Raw genomic sequence first — 22710 nt, forward strand, 5'->3', positions numbered from 1 at the left:
GAAACGCTTTTCTCCCTGAAGAAAACACCCCACTCTCTAAGTGAGCAATAAATCTGGCACTTAGGAGAGGTTGCCCGTGTGTGTGTGCGTGTATTTGACCGTGTAAATGTACTCAGTGTCCTCAAGTCCATCGCCTCCAAAGCTGTCAAATGTTGCCTGGCCCCCAACATCCGTAACCCGTGACCCCTGTAACTCCTGTTTTGTTCTCGCCACTCCAGGCCCCTCAGATACCCCTCCACTGGAACTCCCCCAGATGACAGACTCCCCTCTCCTCTTCATTCTTACACACTACCCCGGTAGCCTTTGACCTCCCCGGCACCTCTGCCTCTCTGCGCGGCTGCCCTCACATTCCAGTAAAGGCACTGAAACCTGAGCCCGCGGTGAGCTCATCGCCGGGCCACGGAATCAACAGCTAAATGATACCCAAAAACAGAGGGAGAAGAGAGAACAGAGAGAAGGGGGAGAGGCTGGTGCAGGGCAGGTCTGGAACTGGTTCTGTGTGTCTGCTCGCCGGGACTCTTCAGGGGTTAAGTTACAACCAGAGAAGGCGAGGAGGAAGAGGAAGAAGAAACTGCTGGCGTCTTTGAATTCTCCCTGCTTTTGTCTGCCTCGTTTTCTCCCTCTCGCTGTCTCTCCGCGGCCTGACTGACTGGTGCCTGCAGTTTCCTCTTGACACACTCCAGCAAGCCCGCCGCCCTCCATCCGCGCTTTCAAGTTAACGAGCCCCGCTGGTCTCGTCCTCGTGTCTGGGAGCCGGGGCTGGGATGCGAGTGTAATGCCGCGAGGTTGAGTTCACTTCACTCTCTCTGTCTCTGTTCTTCCCTGACCCTGCCATGACCACCAAGAGTCCAAAGACGGTAAGTGTCCCTCTTTAAAGTGTCTGCCTGTGTGTGTGTGTGTGTGTGTGTGTGTCTGCAGTTTGAGGATTGTGTGGCTCTGTCTCTACGTCTTAAAAAGTGCAAAAAATAAATTGTTCTTCTCCAGAAAAAAAAATTAATACATTTCCAAAGCCGTTCCCCAAATGTGACATCTCAGAATCATTGTGATTCATGTCTCATATTGTGATGAGCACCATTAAGATGCTTAATCACTGCAAACATAATTAAACCAATCAGTGTTTCTCTCAAGCTGAGTTCGGAGGATGGCTGCAGTAACTTAGAAAAAGGTTGTTTTTTTTTAAGCCAAGAGCATCTTCAGCTGAAAGCAAAGATCAGCTTTTAAAAGTTTTAAGAGTGCCATTAGATAAACCTTTCATCCATGCATTATTCATGGCTGCCATGTTTCTTTCTAGTTCACTGCCTGTTGTTCACTGCGTCTCTCTTTGACCTTGTGCACTTGTCTTGTCAACCTTTGGGGTGATGATTTTAATGGGAGGCCTGGCGAGACACTAAATAAAAGGTTGAGTACATATTATTTAACAAAAAAAAAAAAACATAATAAAAGCGTGCATTTACATCCACTCTCTGGCGCTGTTTTAAAATTTCAGAACAGCGTGAGGGCCAGTTTACATTCAGAAACCTGCCACCTGCTCTTCCTTTTTCAAGCAGAAAGCAATTTAAAATAATTGTTAGCGTTCCCAGCATTAACTTTAAAAATGTCTGAGGTGAAACAGTAACAATTATCACTAACATCTTTTGCAATGGTCTCATTATTTAAATGGGTGTGAAGTGCTCCATTGCTCCTCACAGGTAAACACACCACGCTTCCTGGGAAATAATGACATCTCCATGATCAAAAGCTTGTTCAATTTTTTTTTTGCCGCCACGGAACACTGCCCCGAATGCACTTAGTTTACAAAGCTGTTTTATTACCAGCTTTTTCAGTAACACACTGCCACCGCACCAGATCCCAAACCATGACTGCTAATGGACGTGATTAATGAGTAAACATTACAACTTATTAGAAAGAATAACAGCACATACCTCACCAGCATCTACATATCAAGTCTAACATTTATTTATCCTAATAAATCCAGTTAGTCATTATTTTCAAGCAATATATTGGGCTTTTAGCTGATTTTTTTTCACACACACAATTGTTTTTGATTTCAAAATGATCCGTACAAAGTGATTTGTGCATACAAGTCAAGGGTGAAAGCTGTAGCGAACTCCCCACTCATCAACTCCTGCCATTCCAGATGTGTTCATTTCAATTTATTTTAAAGCAGATGTTAAGGAACAACAACATGGATATTATAACAATTATTTTTTTAATCACTTGAACTGTCACTGTCTTGGCTTGTGGCAGAAATGGTCCCGACCATTTCTCCCATTACTTTTACCTGATTATTTCAACTCTTTATTCACTACCTTTAGCTAATTAACTATGCAATCTCCATGGCAACACATGACTTTAAAGTGTTACAGCTGACTGGTTGGTGTGGTGTTTTCTTGTGCACTCAGCTTTCTGGTTGAAGGACCTTTCACACGGGAAGCGACACTTCACGCTGGTCAGACAGAACAAGAAATTCGAAGACATCACTGTGGACATTTTACACTATTCTTGGATGTTCTAATAGACCAAACGGTTCACTGATAAATTAAAAGATGATTGGGCAATCACTCCAAATCTGTGAAGCAGCGAGCAGCCATAGCTGTCAAATAAATGTAGTGGAGTGCAATATGTCTTTCTCTAACGTAGTGGGGTAGAACTGTAAAGTATGAGCGTAACTGAGGCGACATTTCCCAATCTTTCAAAATCACTGCAAATTTCCTGCATCATCATTCATGCGTCAGTTCTGAAAAGGTATCACTTATGTGTCAGTGTCAGTGCAGGTGGCAGCTCAACATGCACCGTTTTTGGAGCGTAGGGGTACAAGTGCAGAAAAAAGAGCTCTTTCACCTATAATTGCTTTAGGGGACAGGCAGGTAGTCAGAAACGGTGCATATTGAGTATATTTGACAGCTGGAATGTGTTTTTGCTCAACGCAGGGCGAAGAAAGAGGCACAGACGGTCCATTTTAAGACATGAGAATCAAAATCATTATTTTCATAACAAAAAATGGCTCACTATGTCTCAGTACATTAGAGATAAATTATGAGGACAATAAAGGAGGATATGAATAGAATAAAAAAGCAATTTATCTTATTTAGGCACACCTTCATTACACTGGAATTGACCAGTGTCCTGGCAGGATATTGAGTCAATCCTCCAACATGAACAATCCTATAGTACTAGAGAGTCAGCTGACCGCAGCAGCCAACTGAAGGCGTGAATCAAACGTTGTCTGGCGTTGGACATGGCCCGAGGGCAGAGCTCAGAAACGCGGCGAGGGAACAGAAGGAGATGGCTAAAAAGGGAGCGTAAGGAGAGCACTGAGAAAGATCCGAGAGTGAGGAGGGGCAGACAGAGAGAGAGAGAGTAGACCATAGACCGGTTCTCTGGCCAACTGGGAGATCCAGCACAAGGAGAAGCTTGTTCTTGCAGTGCTTCACCGTTCCCCGGACATGTAGCAGGAGGACACGGCCTCCCTTGGATGAAAGAAAAATAGACTCAAATACCAGAGGGTAATGTGATTACAGGCAAATAGGAGAATTAAGGTTAATTGGAGTTAAGTGTCTATAAAAAACGAGGTATATATACATCTGCACGTCAATGTATATTCTGCAAACAGGGCTTGAATTCTTACTGCCTCCTTTAAAATAAACACACAGCTCACTAGTTCAGAAAGAATGTTGCGAATGTATATTTTCTGAAGATAATGTTTGGACATTCGGAGACCAGTCATTAGATTATAGTCAATGGCAAAGGCATGATTTGAACAACATGAAGAGCAATGTAAAAAAAACTTGAAGCCGCCACATTGGTCTCGCTACAAGTATGTCACACGTGTCTGGAGGTCGAACGGAGGGATTCAACACCACCCATTATAAATACCAGTAGTGACTATTTTCATCAAACCCTCATAATCTCCCACACGTGACCAATGGCGGTCTGTTTTTGTGGGACCTGTCATTCAGAGAGACAGACGACCCTCGCAAAGGTAAACATGCTTCACCTCAGAGCAGAACCATGACCTCTAAAAGATGACCAGAGCTGAACATGCGAGGAAAAGATTACCTCCTTTTGCCATACTTTAGCTTCCAGGATACCTTTTTTTGGCAGGTACATTGACATTCACGATGTTAAAGTAAATGCGTCTCAACATCAGGCTTGACAGATTATTTTTTTCAAATGAATCACTCAAAATTTACCAGCATCTTTGATTGCTCTTTACAGAGGAGCATAAAAGGAAAATCACAGCTTTGATTGCTGCAGTAACAATGTTCTGAAAAAGCCCTGCAATTCAAACCACTTAGGGATGGATAAACCCCATAAACAGCCATTTAAATCTGGCTTGCGTGCCCCTCTCTGTATGGAAAAGACCCAGGGACTGCCACACTGTAAATGACAAATTACATTATTACACTGTCACGTAACTGGGCTGGTTTGAGGTAAATTTGTTTTACATTATGAATTGTGGAAGACATGACTGAAACAAACAAGCGAACATGATTCTGAAATAAGAATATATTTCCATGGTGTTTGTTTGGACTTGTGTTGGTTATTTTGTCAAAATTGTACCTAGTGGTTGGGAATTTGTGGTTATGACTGGCAATGTGGGAACACATTGGGTCTTTTGATTGGTCCAATATCTGTGAGGAAGGGCACTCATTTTGTTTTCATATCACTCCAATTCCAACGGACACATGGAGTTAACTACCTGGGGCCGATGTTGTTAGCCACTGATTACTTCCATCTGCCCCATCTGATTACTCTGTACAATACTCTATGACCAATATTGCCAATTTAGCGACTTTCCAAGAAGCGCTCTAGCGACTTTTTGAGCAGACCTTAACTATTGTCTCTTGAACCAATACCACCAATACCAACACCAATACCTCTCAGTGAATGTGCTCTGATGTGATTGTCTCTCTGGAATGACTGTATACAGTGAGCGGATGAAAGCAGCAGCACGTTAAGTCGACCAAACAGCATTAATGTGATTGAGCTGTGCATATTGTTTGTCTGTGGAACTCCTTAGTTTTAGTTTTTATTCTAAACACATACAAAATACACAAATACAGAATTTGGTTAAAGATAAAGCCAGTTAGTCAGTGTCTTTAGCCTACACTCTTTTCTGATGGCCAGCAGGGAACGACTCCACTGGTTGCAAAAATAAGTCAGACTGCATTGGAATTATTGGCTAAATAGCCCAACTTCTCACCTGATTTATTACCTCAATGAACACTTTCCTAATGAGTTTATAATCTAAATCTTTGGTTTCAGGTCTTCTTCAATAAAGCATGATGTTTATTTAGTAAATTATGGTCCGATTTAGATGAAAATAAATGACAAAACAGGCTATGCTTCATGGCGGAGCTATCTTGTGATTGAAAAGTTGGTACCATGGTGACCTGTCAATCAGGATAGTGGCGACTGACCACTGTACTGTGTGAATGTAACCAGTGCTGTTGAAAAAGCTTATTAAGAGTTGGCTGTTCATTTCCTCCTGTAAGTACATTTTAAGCTGATTTTTTGCCAGCCAAAATTAGCATCCCTGCCAATATCAAAATGAACATGAATTTACGGATGCACCTTGTTAACAAAGAAGGCTACGTCCATAATGCCACTTCGTAATCTAGCATTATTTAACGTGGTTTTAAGCAGGCTTTAACTACTTTCCATTGCTCTCTCAGAGCTAGCAAACGAGGCTAGCTTCCACTTATAGAGTGACTTGCCAGCTAAATGGGTCTCTCAGAATATTTTAATTTTAGTGACAGATTCTTTAAAACAGTGAACCAATGTTTCTGTATCAATCTTTGTAGACTATACAGGGCAATGACGTGCTCCAGTCAGTAGCACGCCAAAGTTGACAACGCATCTCTGAGCAATACTGACTCTCAAATTGTCAGTTAACTGCTGCCATGTACACCCACCTAGAGGTCTGAAGCTTAGACAGCGTTTCCACAAATATATGAAAAAATGATTTTATTATTAAAAATGTTTTATGAAAGATTAGGCCATGTACCATAGCCACAGCATCTTCACAGTTTAAATATCCTTACACAAAAAGTGAGGAGACTTTAAATGTTCTTAAAAACAGCTGATTTATCATCATAATTAGAAATCACTTTAATGTCAGCTTGTTAAGAAAATGTAAACACTTGTGATGTACAGTACTGTGTATGATAGAGTAGGCTGACACACAAGTTTTACGGCCTGTAAGCACGGCCATTCTTGTTTGCTTTGGAGCCGTCTGAAAGCAGCCAAAAAAGCAATGGCAAATGCCAGCCTGAGTGGCTGCCAGCAGGCGTACAGCACACAGCACAGAGCCCCACTCCATGATTTTTTGCTCCAACCACACTGAACTTTTGGGAGGCTTCATGCTGCTGACGCATTTTGGACCCAACCTACCCCGCCACCCTCACCTCTACCCTCATCTTTCCCCCTTATCTTAGAATTTACGTTCACACCTCATAAAAACTCAATTTGTTACTTAAGTCTGATCTTAAGGACTGAAATCCTTTCTGTCATTTACAAGCAATGTTGCATTTCGTGTTCAAGGCATCGTAAACCTATCAAGATTATATTTTGTGGTAATGACACCGCTGCGTAAACAGTGACTCATGGACTAGTATGATACCAAAACAGTAAGCTGCAGATTAGATGAAGAATGGAGATGTGTGTTCCCACACTTGAGTATCACAGCAATAGTGGCGTGCAGGCAGCAACAGATACATTTACCAAAGTAGGCCCTACTGTACTGTAGGTACACAACTTACAAAAAAGCAGTGTCTAGATAGGATACAGACATCCACGAGCTGTTAGCAGTTTCTTAAGAGCAATTTTGTCTTCAGATAGTTTCATTTAAGGAATGAACACAGAAATTAATACACATTTCACACATCACTGGGTCAAAATTGTTTTGGTCAACAAACCTGATCTTGTTGTGTCTGGATCAAAATACAACCCAACAGTTATTAAAAAATAATACTAACACTGGGTCAAAATAACCAGTAGGGACTAGGTAAAGTAAACCCAAACTGTCGATTTTAAACCATTACATTTTTAGTGTGCACGCCATTAATGATGTCATGTCCCCTAAGATCCCTGATCTATGAAAATATACCATTCACATTTTTTTGTACTAGTTTTGATAATTCAAGGACATTTTCCTGATAAAACATCTTACTTACTGAAGGTAATAATTTGAATGTGGGAGCATTTTTACATTGGTGTACTGGCATCTTTATGTAAGATCTAAGTTTGTCTTAGTCGCAGTTAGATGTGATGTCACCATCATATGTTCTGGTTTATGCTTTGCAAGTGACGTAAAGGACAGTCTGGAATCTGATTTGAGTGGCTCGGCTAAGTCTTTAAAAATTTGATTTGTTTCAGATTTCAAACCACCAAGATGACTTCTACGTGTTTCTTGCCCTCCACACTTGAGAAAAGCAATCTGATTCTAATCTGGATATGCCAAAAATCTGATTTAAGCTGCCAGTCTGAACAAAACCGTAGTGCCTGTCTTTGCCCATGTTCTCTATTTCTCTCATTCTCATTTTTTTCTCTCCTGTGTATGTGTCTCCAACCCTTTTCTTCACTCCCTTCTCACTCTTTCTCTCACTAGACACGGTGAGTTTCGTTGTTGCAATACCCAGACTTGTGACTCAATGATGTGGGTTGTATCAAAGGTCTAGTCAACACAATTCCCCAGCCACACTTCCAAGCTATACACATTCATGACATTATGCAACTCCCTGGACTTACTGTTATTGCTCACCTTAAAGTTTTTCTTTATTAAACTTTCCCAACCACTATAAAATCCACAATATCATGAAATGAAATAATGCTTTCATATGGGAACAAATATAATCATTCTCTTTATATGTACTGCTCTAATACCAGCTGATACATGATTCATTCTCACTGAAACAGTCAGGAACATTCATATCCAGGCTTTCCTGCCCGTCACAGGCTTGACAGCACTCACTGGAGAGTCTGAATATGTGTGTGCATGTTCACTTCTTTTTGGATATGTGTCTTTGTATATGTTCTCTTCACCTGTCTGTATAAATTTCCCATCTGTGTGTGGCCTTCTCCATCTTGCTTATTTTATATCTCTGTGTTGTATGGACGATCTTCTCTTCTGGCACTCTACACCATTATTTTCCTATTTTGCATGTCGCTTGCTGAGTTAGCTCACACTGTCAGCTGCCTGCTGAGTGATGCATTCCCCTTCTATCTCAAAGGCTTCACAGTAATTGCAGGATAATTGTTTGTCCAGTAATGCAGCATGCTAAAGCCCGGTCTCTTATTATGTTTGTTGAATTTTGTTGAAACAAAGCGCCGTCAAAGAAAATCTGAGATCTCTGCTTTGTGGTGAGATATTGTCACATGTTTCCAAACCAAGTTATTCAAATAACCTGGGCTGTATTTGAACAGGGAGGAATAATCTCTCCCAGGTGACATAAAGTTTTCACTTTGTTTCAAGAAAAATAAGCTTTCTTGACTGGAAACAGCCTCTGGCAAGCATCCAGCTCAGCCACATTCCACTTTCACATGACCTTCTCACAGACCTGGCCTAGAGCGAGAGCCGCAACGTCCGTCCCTGACCACACCTTCGTTTGACTGGCCTAGATAATTCAAGGCCCGCTTATCTTTTCTTCTTCTGCCTCCTCCTCAGTGTTTACAAGTTTGACTCAGTTCCAGAGATGCAAATGGCTTGTAAATTTTATTTATGTGTGTGTGTATTTACAAGTTTGTTTTACAAGGCCAGCAAACACTGGAAGCCTTTGAAATTTATCATTGCGTTGGGGTCGTGTCAGTTATTTTTCAGTCTGTAGCAGGTTCGAACACATATAGACAGCCTTAGTGTTCGGAATCAATCAACTTGCACTGAAACAACTAGGGGATTTTGTTTAATTGATTAGTTCCTTAAAGGATTCGCTTGACATTTCAGGAAATATGCTTATTGGCCTTCTTTGTAATAGCTAGATGAGAAAATTGATACAGCTCTCATGTCTGTCTTTAAAATACGAGGTTACCACCAGCAGCTGGTTAGTTTAGCTTATCAGACAGACTGGAAAAAGGGGGAGACAGGTAACAAAATCTGTCTACCACAAACTTTAGAACTTGCTATAATGAACACGTTATATCTCATTTGTAAAAACACAAGTGTTAAAATGGTAATTTGCGGTTTTACATGGGTTTACATGTGGGATAAATTATTCTTCGGTTTTAGTGCGGCTTAAATAGACGAGATATAAAGTGCTAATTAGCAAGCTTTAATTAGTTTTACCTTTGGAAATATTGTCAGGCTAGCTGTTTCCAGTCTTTGTGCAAAGCTAAGACAATTGACTGCTGGCTGAAGCTTCATATTTATCCTACAGATAGAAGAGAACATGGTATCCATATTTTCAGCTCTCTCTTGGCAAGGAAGTGAATAAGTGTATTTCCCAAAATGTTGAACAATTCTTTTAAGGCATACATCAAACAAAAAGTGAAACATTTATCTGTTTTATATGATTGTAAATGAAATATCTTTTTTGTTTTGGACACAAATCAGACTATCTATAGATTATTAAATAATGAAAATGATCATTATTTGCAACCTCACAATCAACACTGACTGCACCAGCAACCCTCCATCTATTCTGCAGTAAAGTTCCTGGACTGGGTTTTTATTTACTCTCTGAACAACAGAGGAAAGCTGTGAAGCGGGCTTCTAAAACAGGAAATGGAATTGGCTTTTGCAAATGATGGTGCGTGTGTTTGTATTAAGGAGTCAGAGAGACAGAGCCACGCAGCACTTTAATATCCCCAGTAACGGTGGAGAGACGGGGCGAGAATCCCACATCAAACGAGACGGCATGTCAGCGGAGGGTTATGCATATATTTCCCTTGCTCTTCCCATCCAACAGGAACAGGCAGGCGCACAGGGAGAGCTGATGAGTGGAAGGCGATACACTTTTGATCAAGGCTAGAAAGTGAGGATAGACGAAACCAAACAGAGCGGATACATGAGCAAATATAGAGATACAGAGTCAAAACAACTATAATAGAAACTTGCAAATCAATTATGTTATCAAGGTTTGGTGTTTTGTTCTTGTTCTGTTGTGGTGCAGGCGGGGACGTTGTTTTCCTGCGAGGGCATCTGGAGGAGATTAGGGTCCAACCTGACACTGCAGCCCCGTGAAACATGACTCAGGGAAGAATGGAAGCTTTTAGACCAGTGTCTGTCTTCCCACACGTTGTTCTGCTATTCTTTATTTGTCCGCCACCCAATAAAACACGCACGGCGTTATCTGATACCCACACGCTCACAGAGCAAACAAGGTTCTGCCAATCTCATTCTCATTCTCTGCTTCTTCTTTCTTTCTTTTTTTATAAACAAGCCTTTATTGGCGCTTTTTCTCGCAAGATGTTTTTTTTTTATCATGTAAGAAAGCAAAGCCTTGGAAGAACAAGATGTCACACATGATATTATTAATTTCAAATCAGCTGTCCGTGCAGACTATACATCATTGGAAGAGAATGTAATTTGTAAGGTCAGCAAATGTCTGTTTTTGCTCTTGTGAAAGCAACAAACCGGAGCAAGATGGAGCGAAGAACAAGGAGCGTGAGGGAATGTAACAGAATAACACGGGTTTAGGCCCAGCCGAGACCAAATTACTTGCAAGAAGAAGTCCATATTCAGATCCCTTGCTTTGATACAGTCTACATGGCTGCGGGTTGCACTCTTATTAAATTCGGCCTGCGTTTCCACTTGTGGCTCAGTCGAGGCCCTCTGACAACCTTTATCCAGTTACATCTGGGGCCCGGCGCTCCAGGGAGCTCACATTTGCCTCTCTGTTATGGGGGCAGAGGGGGACTAATGCATGTCACTGATGCCACCTGCAGTTAGAGCAAACAGAGCTGACCGCCACTCAGCTGGGCACTAATGCAGCAGAAAAAGAGGTGAGTTTAGAGCATTAGGGCTGTATTACTACAGCGGCTGACCCAGGTCACTTAGCTGAAGCATATACAATATACAGTATATGTATATATATTTCAAACATTGTAAGGGCTGTTTTATGCTGCAGTTAGACTTCCATTTTGCTCTGTGAAAGCTGTTTTGCTGCCTCCGTAATTGCCAGACTGGATGTTGCTGATGCCAATTGAATTATTTTTTATTGTGAGGGAATATGCGAGCTGAGGGTACTGACTTGATGCGTTACCGTAGAGGCACATCTGTTGGTTTGACAAACATTTTCTGAGCCTGTGCATGTATGTGAGAAACAGAGATTCAGGAATCGTACATTGTTTCCATCTCTTCGCCTAGTCAAAGGCAAGACTATATGGCGCTGTTCTGTTTGAGAGCGTGCCACCGTCCCTTCAACGGTTTTCAATTTCAACCCCCTCAGCACATCAGCAACGCAATTGCTTCCTACTGCAATTTATTACAGGCAAATTGAAAGATTCCAAGGTGTGAGTCAGTTTGTGTTGGCTCTGAATGCACAGGCTGGTTACTTACACTCTTTTTCTTTCTTTACATGGCCAGATCTCCGGCTTGTCCCCCCATCTGGGTTTGTGAATGCTGGAGTTCTTGTAACCAAGTCCTCAGGAAAGGGAAAGAAAAAAAGGAATCGCTGCTTTTCCAAAGCAAAGAGGGAGGATGGCAGTGGTCCCATTAGTTGACCCCCAGGCGAGCTCTCTGGAGACATATAGACTTACCAGCGTCAAAGCATAAGAATATGCACTAGGCAGCATCAAAGCACAGCACCGGGTCAGCTGATAGCTTGCTGTGACATTTTGCTGTGGGACACAGCACTCTGTGCCATCATTACCGTGGTTACCTCACATCATCTATTTATAATCAATTTTCCATTCCGAAACACGTCTCTGTCTCCCATATGGTGTCAAGGAAAGAAAGAGGTGAGGGACAAAAGGGTGGAGAGGGGGTGGTCATGTGGCTGGTCGACTGCCGCTAACACTGGAGAAATTACACAACAGGGACCGTTCACATAAATGAACCCAGACGTGTTAAAGTAACAGTGGTTTAGTGAGACCATTTATTTAAAAATGGTTTCTCAGACAAGAAATAAAACCACTCAGTTCCTACTGGGTCATACTTCAGAATGGTCCTCTTTTAAATTAGCCAGTAAACTGTGAAAGCCGCATCATTATTTGCAACAAAATGGCCTCATTTACAGGCACAAATATCACCAGTCAGTGAGCGTGTACTGTTCTGTTGCTTGCATTCAACCAGTATTTATCAGGAGACTTTTTACACCCTGTGTCTACACTGATTACTCCGGATATAGTTTTACACTTTTTTTTTTTGTGGATTTAAAAAAACTGTAAAGAATTTGCTTTGCTTTGGTTAAATGTCAAAGGAGCCACTCTATCAAGGGAAGAGCACTGCTTAGACATACACGTCTTAGTATGCCCAGATGAAAAGCAGAAATGTAGCTGTGTGGGAGTGTGTGTGTGAGTATGTTCACTCCCTTCCTAAAAGGGCTTCTGCATTCTTGATGGAGGTGATGAACCCACATTGCGATGACATTCTCTCTAAGTGTGTGTTTCTGCGTTCCTGTGGTGTTGTGTTTTGACTTTGACACACTGATATGCTAAAGGAAGTGGATTTCCACTCGGGCCCATGACTGTAATAGGAAAATATGACCAAACACAGAGACAATAAGGGTCAAGTGCTCTCCCTTTTCCCCCTGCGCCCTAATACCTAATGCTCATTCAGGGACACATGGATGAGGTTTGTGGCCTTGCGGTGCCACTTTACGCCCACTTCCTCTGCGGCGACAGTAATAGGCCTAGAAGTTTAACCAGTTTCAGAATTGATGTAGGTTAAAGGAAACTAATGGTGGGACTAACCTTGGTGTTAATCTTTCTCATTTTTCTGCTCCTTCTGGTCCACTGACACCTTCAGACATGTAGCCCAAAGCAGCCTTACTGTGTTGACATGTGCTGTTAATTTTGCTATTCAAATGTAAACATGGTGTGACAAGACAGGGCTGGAGAGAATGCATGTTACTTTTACCTATTACACCCATTACATTTACACTTACGATTGCCCCCCATTAAACAACAGCAGGTATGAACTAAAGCAATGAGGTCAAACACACAATTATTAACTGGAGCGTAAACCAATTGATCAAGTAATCAGTTAGTCAATTGACAGAAAATTAATCTACCAACTATTTTTACTAGATTGATTAATTGTCTTAGTCATATTTCAAGCAAAAGTGCAAACTATTTGCTGGTTTCAACTCAAATATAAATACTCAAAGATTTTGCTGCATTATATTCAGACCATTAGTTGGACATAACAAGCAATTTGAATATATCACCTTTGGCTATGGAAAATTGTGATGGGCAATGTTTTATATTTCAGATATTTTATAGACAAAATGAAAATAATCAGCAGATTAATCAATAAAGAAAATATTTGTTTGTCACAGACCTAATAACAGTTAAAATAATAATGAAAAAATAACTATCAGAATGGGCTTAATTTTCACAAGAAAATGCATGTGTGTTTGCTGTCAGAAATGTACAGTTAAAACTTTTGAAATAGACGAAATACTAAAAAAGTTTAGGTAGTAGTTGAAGTCACAGTCGAAATGCAACTACTGACAGAAGTTGAAATGGCAGTTAAAATGGAAGTGCTGAGCAAGGCTGAAGTGCCAATTTAAATGGAAGCCCTGAATAAAGTTTAAGTATCAGTGGAAGTTAAAGTGCTGAAAGGATTTAAAGATTCAGCTGAGATTCAGCCATTGAAAAGAGTTATAATTATCGAATTGGGAGTGATAAATTGAGCTGGAGGTGTTGGTTGAAGTGGAATGTCCCGAAAGAAATGACTGCCAGTTCAACCGTATAAAGATGTCGGTTAATGTAAAAAAACAGAAAGCAGTTGGAGCAAATTGTGTATGAACAGTAAACATTTTGAGACTGGGAAGAGCTGAAGAAGACGCTGAAGTGTGAAGTGTAACAACTGAAAGCAGAAGTAATGTAATAATAATGAAAAAATAACAACATTAAGAATGAAAATAAACTCTGCAACAGTCCAAAGTAATACAGTGGAATTATCCCTTTTAAAATAGCATGTTATCACAGTTTATTATACAATTCAATTACACTATATTAATGTGTAAGAAAAGCCAAATTAAAGAAATTAAAGTAAACCAAGATGTAGTGAATAAAGGATCTAAGGTTACACTTTCCATCAGGAGGAGCAGTAGTTTGTCACAAACATAAAAACTAGGCAGTTACCAGGAGTATTGATAAGATATGATATGATTGAACAGACAAAATAATACACCAACTCATGCAAAAAAGCTAAAAGTCAGGAACAGAAAATCCACAGAACAATGACATCACAGTTTGGACACATTTGATTGACTGACAAGTGATCTTGGGGGTATTGCAGCGTAAGTAGGTTGTCTTCAAAGATATTACTAAGATAAAAATACAACAACAAAAATAAGGATGATTATTTAAAAAATTCAATCAAAATCCATCAGACATCTCACTGACAGACAGTGATGTCGATGCAAAAACCACAGCCCATCGCTTTGAGCGTAACTTTGATAGCTATTACTGGATAGTTTGAGAAGAGGCCACGCAAAACTTAAATCAAAGTAAACAGTGGGAAAAATGCATCACTGAAAACCTCTGCACTCTTAACCTCACTGGTAATTTGAAGAATCGAAGGATTTGTAATGAAAAACATTGCACTCATGAAAAGGGAGAAGGGTTAGGGGTTAGGGAAAAACAACAGAACAAGTCTTTAAGAGTGACGGTGATTCCATTTACAGTACATTTTTATGGCCGCAAAATGCAGGGAAACATTTGGAGAAAACAATCATGTATGTGTAAATCTACTAAATGCTGATAACAACAAAATTGATAAAAATTTGATTATCTCTTAAAGGTTCATGACTGAACGTGGCAGCCTTCCTTTCTATACAGACAGAATTAAGACATCCATCTTGTTTTACCATATAGGCATAATTAGAAAGCTTTAATGTTACTTAATACTGCAGGACAGCTTCAACTCTAATTACCTAGTTATAGGGGATCATTAATATTTTTGACATGGCACTCATTATTTATGGATTGTATATGCATTAACAAAAACAGATTTTTCCTTCAAATCTCTCCCACTGGACATTATAGGTTTCATATGGCAATTGCCGATGATATATATACTAACTCATCTTAATGTTACAATTTGGACGATAAACACTGTAAATGTTCAAAATTCTCTGCCGAGTGAGACTTTTCAGAGAGATGAGCTGCGTGTAAAAAGAGTTTTTAAAAAAGCATCAATTCAGCATCTGCTAACACTCGACGCGGCCGAGCTTCCTGGACTCGGAGGCCCCCCACGCTCTGCCTATACTCTAGAATTATGTGACTGGTTGATGAGTAGTTGTGTCGAGTTGGAAGGTCCTTGGCGAGAGGCCTTGGGCACCACTGGAAGACTATCAGAGTGCAGAGTCATTAGAAATCCCTCATTCTCACTCCGCTGTGTAAACGGCCCAGCGGCCTCCATCCGAACGAGCCTCGAGGAAGGATCACCTCCGTCTGGCTGAAATTGGATCATGCACAGAGGAGAGGAGCTGTGGGAGCTGAGCTGGGAGTGGAAAAAAAGAAGTTATGTGTTCCTATTTATTGACTCGGCTGCAGAGATCACTAAACTGTTTCAAGGGAGAGTAAAGTTTGGGGAGTTTTTTCCATACGCACTGCAGGCATTAGAGGAGTGACAAGTTGCCTTAATAAAAGCCTTAAATGACTATGGAGAAGAGAACTTGATTGTAAAAGTACTTAAACTCACATCAGGTGGCCCATTTATTTTGTTTGGTTTTTTATGCCTTACATAGTAGTATTTAATCTCAGAAGTCCCTGAACACATCTGTAATGGACAAAGATCCTTACTGTTAGAACAATGTAAAGTATATTTAAAGGGTAGCATCTGCAGAAAACATTCAATCTAATATCAGAGCTGAAGCAAATTCATGCTGAATATAAAATGTTTCTATACATTATATTCTTCCATAATTTTAAAAAAAATTCTATTACTAATTTCATCACATTTGTTAATCCGGTGCCTTTAAACAATTTCCAAACCCTCCACACCTACGAATTACATTGTCTGTATTTAACGTGTAGAAACAGAAAAGGCGACCACAGTTTAACAAGCCTACAGTTCAGAGGTATATTGACTGATGTCAGCTGATGTTAGCTTAGTCCCTCTGACAGCAGTCACAGTTCACACACCCTCCAACTCTGAACAAACCCAGCGGATTCCTAAATGTAACATTAGCAAGGCAGCTGAAAGTGGCTGGTGGCTAATATTAGCAAACCAGCTAAAAGTGGACCGCAGCTAACAAGATACAACATGTAAATAAGACCGCTTTGGAGGTGCATTTTTTGTTACCGGGAGTCACTTCTTTTAATTTGGCTGGGGTTAGCTGCTTGCCCCACCTTCAGCCCCCACATCAAGCTAACACCACCCAGACTACTTTCTCGAGTTAATGCACAGAGATGAAATTAATATCAGCCCTCCATTAAAGTCCCTGTGAGTCAGAAATCAAGCTGAACCCCAAACTGTTGACATAACGGAGCATTACTTAGACAAGCAACTCTAAAGTTATTTCTGATTTTAAATTGGTTACATTAGCACGAGGGAGTATTCGGGCCATGTTAAGGGGGAAAAATTGAGGATGAAGGTTTTTTTATTTATTCAGCAAGTCAAAATGCTAAGAATAAGTCAACATGACATTAAAGTAAAAGAGCAACTGTCCGCCATGCCAGCTGCCATGCAGGCTACAAAGATACAGCTTTTGCTTTCAGTAAGGATACAGTTTCACCACTTCAGAAACTCACTTTTACTCGCCAAGGGTGTAGCCTATATGTCTATGATGTAGACATATGGTTTATTCTCAAAATGCAAAATAAATAAAAATCTTCATCCTCAAATTTTGTCAGTTTTATTGTACACATTCAAATTTTACAATGATGCAGGCAATGAAAAGCATCCTTCCACAGTGTCATGAAATGTTTTCATTACACTCACCACTTAACTTAATTGCGGCTGGCAAAGAAAGTAGTATTGTCACCTGAATGACATGAACACATGGATATGAAACTGCAAATTCTGAATTCTGCTTATTGTTATGCTCCATGAGTGAAAATGCAGCCAGTAGTGGAGGAGTGTACTTGTTTGATTAATCCATTTCGTTTCTCTGCTTTTGTGAGTGTCAAGCAACCAGGCATGAATTAAGTTTTAGGTTCTAAAACAGAAGCACACCACCACATTTACCACAGTGCAAACTCTGTTCTGCTACCTCCCAGAAACCAGGCTCCTGCTAAAAAATGATATTGTTGCAATGAATGTCTAATTTAATCCATCATTTACAGTAATACATATATTATGTCCTTAGGGGACTTTATAATACCGCAATGACTGTGCTTACAATCATATCAAACCCACATCCACGCTGCAACAATAGCAGTGGAACTGGAATCTGCAGAAACTGCGTGTAATTGCCTCCCACTTTATGTTTCCTTTTACCTCTTCCCTAGAAGTACTGAAACTATGTGTCGTAAAAGTGCTCAGTAATGGCAGAAGTGAAAATAGTCCTCATTAAACACAATAATGAGCTGCGTGATTAAGTCACATGAGGGACAAAATACAATACATGTGTTGTTTAAAAATGATGGAGTGTGTTACTCAAGGCAGCCGCATGCTTTATATCCTGCAAGCTGTTTTTAATGGATTTCTGAAAACAACAGGATCTTGTGACTTCCGGGGTGTATAAGGCAAAAGGCAGCAGCAGAGCACAACAGCAGAAGCTTCTCACAGTGGCAAAACACGGCAGAGCTTTTAGACTTTTTCAGCGATTATTACATATTGTGGAGGGGGATAAAAATGCTTTAACACGTTGCCTCCGCACAGACCTGTAATCTTTGTTTAGCCGCGTGACATGGTGTGTGCACGGCGTGAGTAATGCAGGACTTGGCCTTGGTACTACTTGAGAGGGGGAGCTGTGTTTTACACATGCTGTACGTGTGTTTGTTCTGCGTGTGTGCAGCGATGCGAACTGGACGTATGAGGGCATTTTGTGAAAGACAGAGAGAGAGAGAGAGAGAGAGAAGTGCCTAATGCTGTTTGTAATTAAATTCTGTCAAAAAGCCTTTTCATTTAGGTAGGCTATGTTGAAAGATTAGCAGGGCAGGGGATGGCTGGGCACTGCACTGCACTTTGCTCTACTTCACCCCACAGTCAGCAGGAGCAGTAGCCAAGGAGGTGACAGAACTCTCCTCTCCTCCTGCTTTTACTCATATTACTCCTATCAACCACTACAATCAGTGATCTCAGACTTCTGTTACTTCAGCCTTTTCTCTTGCATTTGCGTCTGTCATCCACCTTACACCCAGGTATGCGGCGCTTAACGATTTGGTCTGCAAATAGCCAGATATATACTATACGTATTAATATCCTTCTTGCACAACAAGACCGCAGTCAGTCATCTCTCATGTAATCTGTGGGAAACTTTTGTTGACTGTCTTTAGCCTTTATGGTAGTGCCTCCTGAAATAGCATGCTAAAATGGCACCAAGTCTGGTGAGAAACACTGGCTTAAAAATGCACTAACCCACAGAGAAGGATGCACCCACTCTGTGTTTTTGCATCTTTCAGCCCATTGTCTTGGTTTTATGTTTTTTATTCACTCTTCCAGCTCTCGCTCTCTCCCCAGAGGAGCAGGCCTTAACCCTAACCCATGTGTTGTTGATCCATGCCACTCAGGCCTCTGTTATCTCAACAGGTTCTGAGATTCAAGCTCTCCTAGCAAGCATGCCTGTCCACTCTCTGTGTTCTGGTCAGTGAAAGGGCTAGGGGTGGGCAGATCAATACCTAAAGTATCAATATTACTGAAGTCTCGTTTTAGTACGCTAACAGCACCATGATCAAAAGCAAAAGATCCAGATACCATTGGGGAACTTCCTACACACACACACACACACAGATCTCTCTCTTGTCTTTTTTGTTGCATAATTCCTCCTAGTTGAAAGATTCAGTTTCCTCTTACTAGAAATAACAACATGCAGGGAGTATTTGTGTGTGTGTGTGTGTGTGTGTGTTTGTGTGAGGTGCTGCAATGAGGATCTGGAGATGCATTCCTGATGTCAGCACTGATTTTGTACCCGTTGGCTGTGTGTGTGTCTTTCTGTCCATCTGTGTGTGTGCTTGTCGGTCTCTGAGACTGGTTTATGTGCTCGTCTGTCTGTTTGTCTGTGAGCCTATTGGTCACTGTTTATGTGTGTGTGTGTGTGTGTGTGTGTACATGTTTGTCTGTCTGCGAGTTTATTTGAATATTTGATGTTTGCATTTCTGTCTGTCTCTAGTCTGTGTGTCTGTTGATGTTTCAGTGTGTGTGCGCGCGTGTGTGTGTGTGTGTGTGTGTGTGTACAGCAGGAATAAAGCACCCCATTGATAAGAACAAGTTCTTCTTGTTAACGTATCAGTAGAGCTGGCCCTGAGCCAGCCGAGTCCCAGGGGCGTACTTCTACACAACCCCCGCTATGACACGGCAGTTACTATTTTGCAACCCCAGACACACACACACACACACACACACACACCCATAGGGCTATATGGGAATGGAACATGTGTTAACACTCTCTTTCTAAGAGATACATTGAAGAGGACATTGAGCAATGTTTCGTCTTACATCTCTCTAGCGGCCGCCTGTTCTGCAGTCATCTAAAATGCTTCCATGTGCAGTCTCTGCATTCCGACTACCTTGCTGAGGCATTTCCAGACTCTCCCCGAAGATACCAGATACCCAGGGGAAAGCAGATAGTCATGAGAAATACCTGCTAGCTAACTAACAGTTTTAAATAACAGGAGGGGGGATTTTTGCCATTCCCTTGGTCTTCTTTTTTTCACACATATACCAGCTATTGTTTTCCTCCTTTTATACACCCAGGAGATGGAACCAAGGCTGTTTTATGACAGTCATAATCACTACCCCTGCCTGCTGCATAGGGACATCAGCTCCGATCGGCTGTTGCGGGGCACACCTCGTTGTCAAATAAAAGTGTCTGGAGGAAGGTCGGTCGGAGAACAAAGAGGATCAGTGTGCAGAATGAGCACCTACAAACCACCCCACCGTTCCAGCGTGTGCATGCTCTGCCTCTCGTCTATTTGTTTAACCACTGCAGACCACGGTGGATGTAGAGCCAGGCCACACACTCATTCTTTGACAGCAGGGACTATCACAGTAAATCTGTGCAGAACCACACAATTAATCACAACAGTGGGTCGAACAAGTGCCTCGGCGTGACAAATGCATGTGGGCAGTGCACGCTGGGAGACGAAACATAGGATTTAGTGTGAGAATTGCATACATCAAGACTGCATTTAATAAAAGCAGGTCACCGTTCAAAAGTAAGAATCATAAGGGGCCGTGAACATCTGTTTTTGTAGATAGATCAGGGAATGTGAGGGCGTTTGGGGATGAACACAACCACAATGATAGACAAGGGTTTAGTTTACTGCATCTAAATTTAACGTCATCATCCTCAGACCGTTTGAAGTGCAATCACAGAGAACATTTGCATGGACCGATTCACTAGCTTGCCCCCTCAACCCAGGATGTAAAGTGGAAATTCAAGAAACAGGATTTCAAGAGCCTGAACGCGCTTTTAAAGAGAAGCGAGGACTTTTATTTTCCAGATGGCTTTGATATAGATCACAGCGGTGTCACCACCGAAGCATGCTTTCCATTATTACGATTGTTTAAAAGCTTTACCTCTTAAAGTAAATGCAAAGTGACAAATCCAAAAGGGTTCAGACAAAGAGGGGATGGGGGGGGTCATACAAATGGAATTGTCCCCAAGGGTAAACCACATAATATTCATATCAAACCTGATACATCTACCACTTGAATTTCTAACCATGCAATCAGGGGCTCTGCCAACTTGGTGAATACACCATGATCAAGCTGATGATAAGAGGGGACCAATAGGGCACTGTGGCTTTGTGAAAGGCTGTGTTCTCGTTAAATATCAGACATCCTGTGTCACTTCAGATATTAGCTCATAGCCTGTAAACGCCTGTTGCAGAGCTCCAAATCTCATTTGACTGGAACAGAGTTATCCCACGAATAGTACAAAGTCCACTCTTCCTTTGATGGTATTCTCAACTGTCTCATCAGTTAGGAAGTGCACATGAGTTGTGACATCTTCTCAAAAAATAACCTTTTCAGGTGGGTGACTTTGAGGAAGGTGGTGGTGGGAAATACACTCTTAGCTCAGCTTGTTTATGGTGGTGTTTTTACATTTAGCTGATGCTTTTATCCAAAGCGACTTACAATTGCTATCCATGTCAGAGGTCACACTCCTCTGGAGCAACTAGGGGTTAAGTGTCTTGCTCAGGGACACAATGGTGGATGGGTTACAGTGGGAATCAAACCCAGGTCTCCCACACCAAAGGCAAGCATCTTATCTATGCGCCATGACCACCAAAGGTAGTCATGTTTTTATTACCCATGCTATGGATGACGATGTCGGTCTGTCAGTCAGTCCACCACTTTGGACCAGACCAAAATACTGTTGGATGGATTGCAATGATATTTTGTACAGACATTCATGTTCCCCAGACTACTCCTACTGACTTTGGTGATCCTGACCTCTTCCAGTCTGCATATCGAAGTGTGCTCGGGCAAGATATTGAACCCCAAATTGCTCCAGAAGGCTGTGCCATCAGTGTGTGAGTGTGAATGATTAGTTTATTTCTGATGAGCAGTTAGCACCTAGCATCGTAGCCTCTGCCATCAGTGAATGGGTAATGTGACATGCAGTGTAAAGTACTTTGAGTGGTTGGAATACTAGAAAGGTGCTATATAAGTACAGCCCATTTACTGTTGTCCTGTCCAGTACTCTGGTTTATGACCAGATACCTTTAAAACTAATGGCATTCCCATTAGCCTCAACTGTGTTTTTTGTTTAGTGAAATGTTTGCACGCTAACATGCTGAATTCAGATGGTGAGCATGATACAGATATGATTTTTTTGATGATGATGTTTTAATTAAAAATACAGTGTCTAATCCATCCTAACACTGTTTATACTGCAAATAGGCACAGTAACATCTGTAGACATTGACCAAATCATGATCATAACTTTTTGTTATTTTTATGTGGCTGTTCATTTTTTTATTCATTAAAAAACTCATATTGTATGTAAAACATTTTATTGATTACACATATACCTTGTCTGTATAAAGCATTAATTAAAACATGTCTTTTATTTCATCGTGACAATGTATGCAAGTTGTTGTAAGTGTAATTTTATTGTAAATGGACATCTGAAAAGTTTGGTGGAGGCTCATAATTCCAAACCTGTGTGGTGAATTGAAACAAAAATAATGGATTTTTTTGGTGTCGGTGCCTAGAGGAACTAAAAAATGCAACATTGTACCTTTTCCGTGGCTTTTTTTTCTGTGTGGGACCATCAAAGGCTCACAACAACTTATGTCAAGATTTATTAAGAAAAACACACGTTTCTCCTGTGGGTCGCTGACATTGTTTCAACTGTGCATGATGTTAACATGACAACCATGCTGTGTTGACTTAAAACCTGATGGAGCTGCCTGACAAGACATTGTTGTCAACGCCACTTTGGTCAACATATATCACTCTTTTATATTCCCTTGCTGTGAGGG

At 41.1% G+C, this 22710-nt stretch overlaps 1 protein-coding gene across 1 annotated transcript in view; it reads left to right on the forward strand.

The window, feature by feature from the left end:
- Nucleotides 1–258: 258 nt before the first annotated feature.
- flrt2 (fibronectin leucine rich transmembrane protein 2) overlaps nucleotides 259–22710 on the forward strand; it is a 40863-nt gene continuing 18411 nt past the window's right edge. The window contains exon 1 of the mRNA XM_038726402.1: nucleotides 259–857. The gene's annotated coding sequence lies outside the window, so the exon portion shown is untranslated. The remainder of the gene's footprint in view (nucleotides 858–22710) is intronic.

This window comes from Micropterus salmoides, unplaced genomic scaffold (assembly GCF_014851395.1).
Source record: "Micropterus salmoides isolate LMB-PRFRI ecotype aquatic unplaced genomic scaffold, ASM1485139v1 Ms_hic_scaffold_18, whole genome shotgun sequence".
In the NCBI taxonomy this organism is placed as follows: domain Eukaryota; kingdom Metazoa; phylum Chordata; class Actinopteri; order Centrarchiformes; family Centrarchidae; genus Micropterus; species Micropterus salmoides.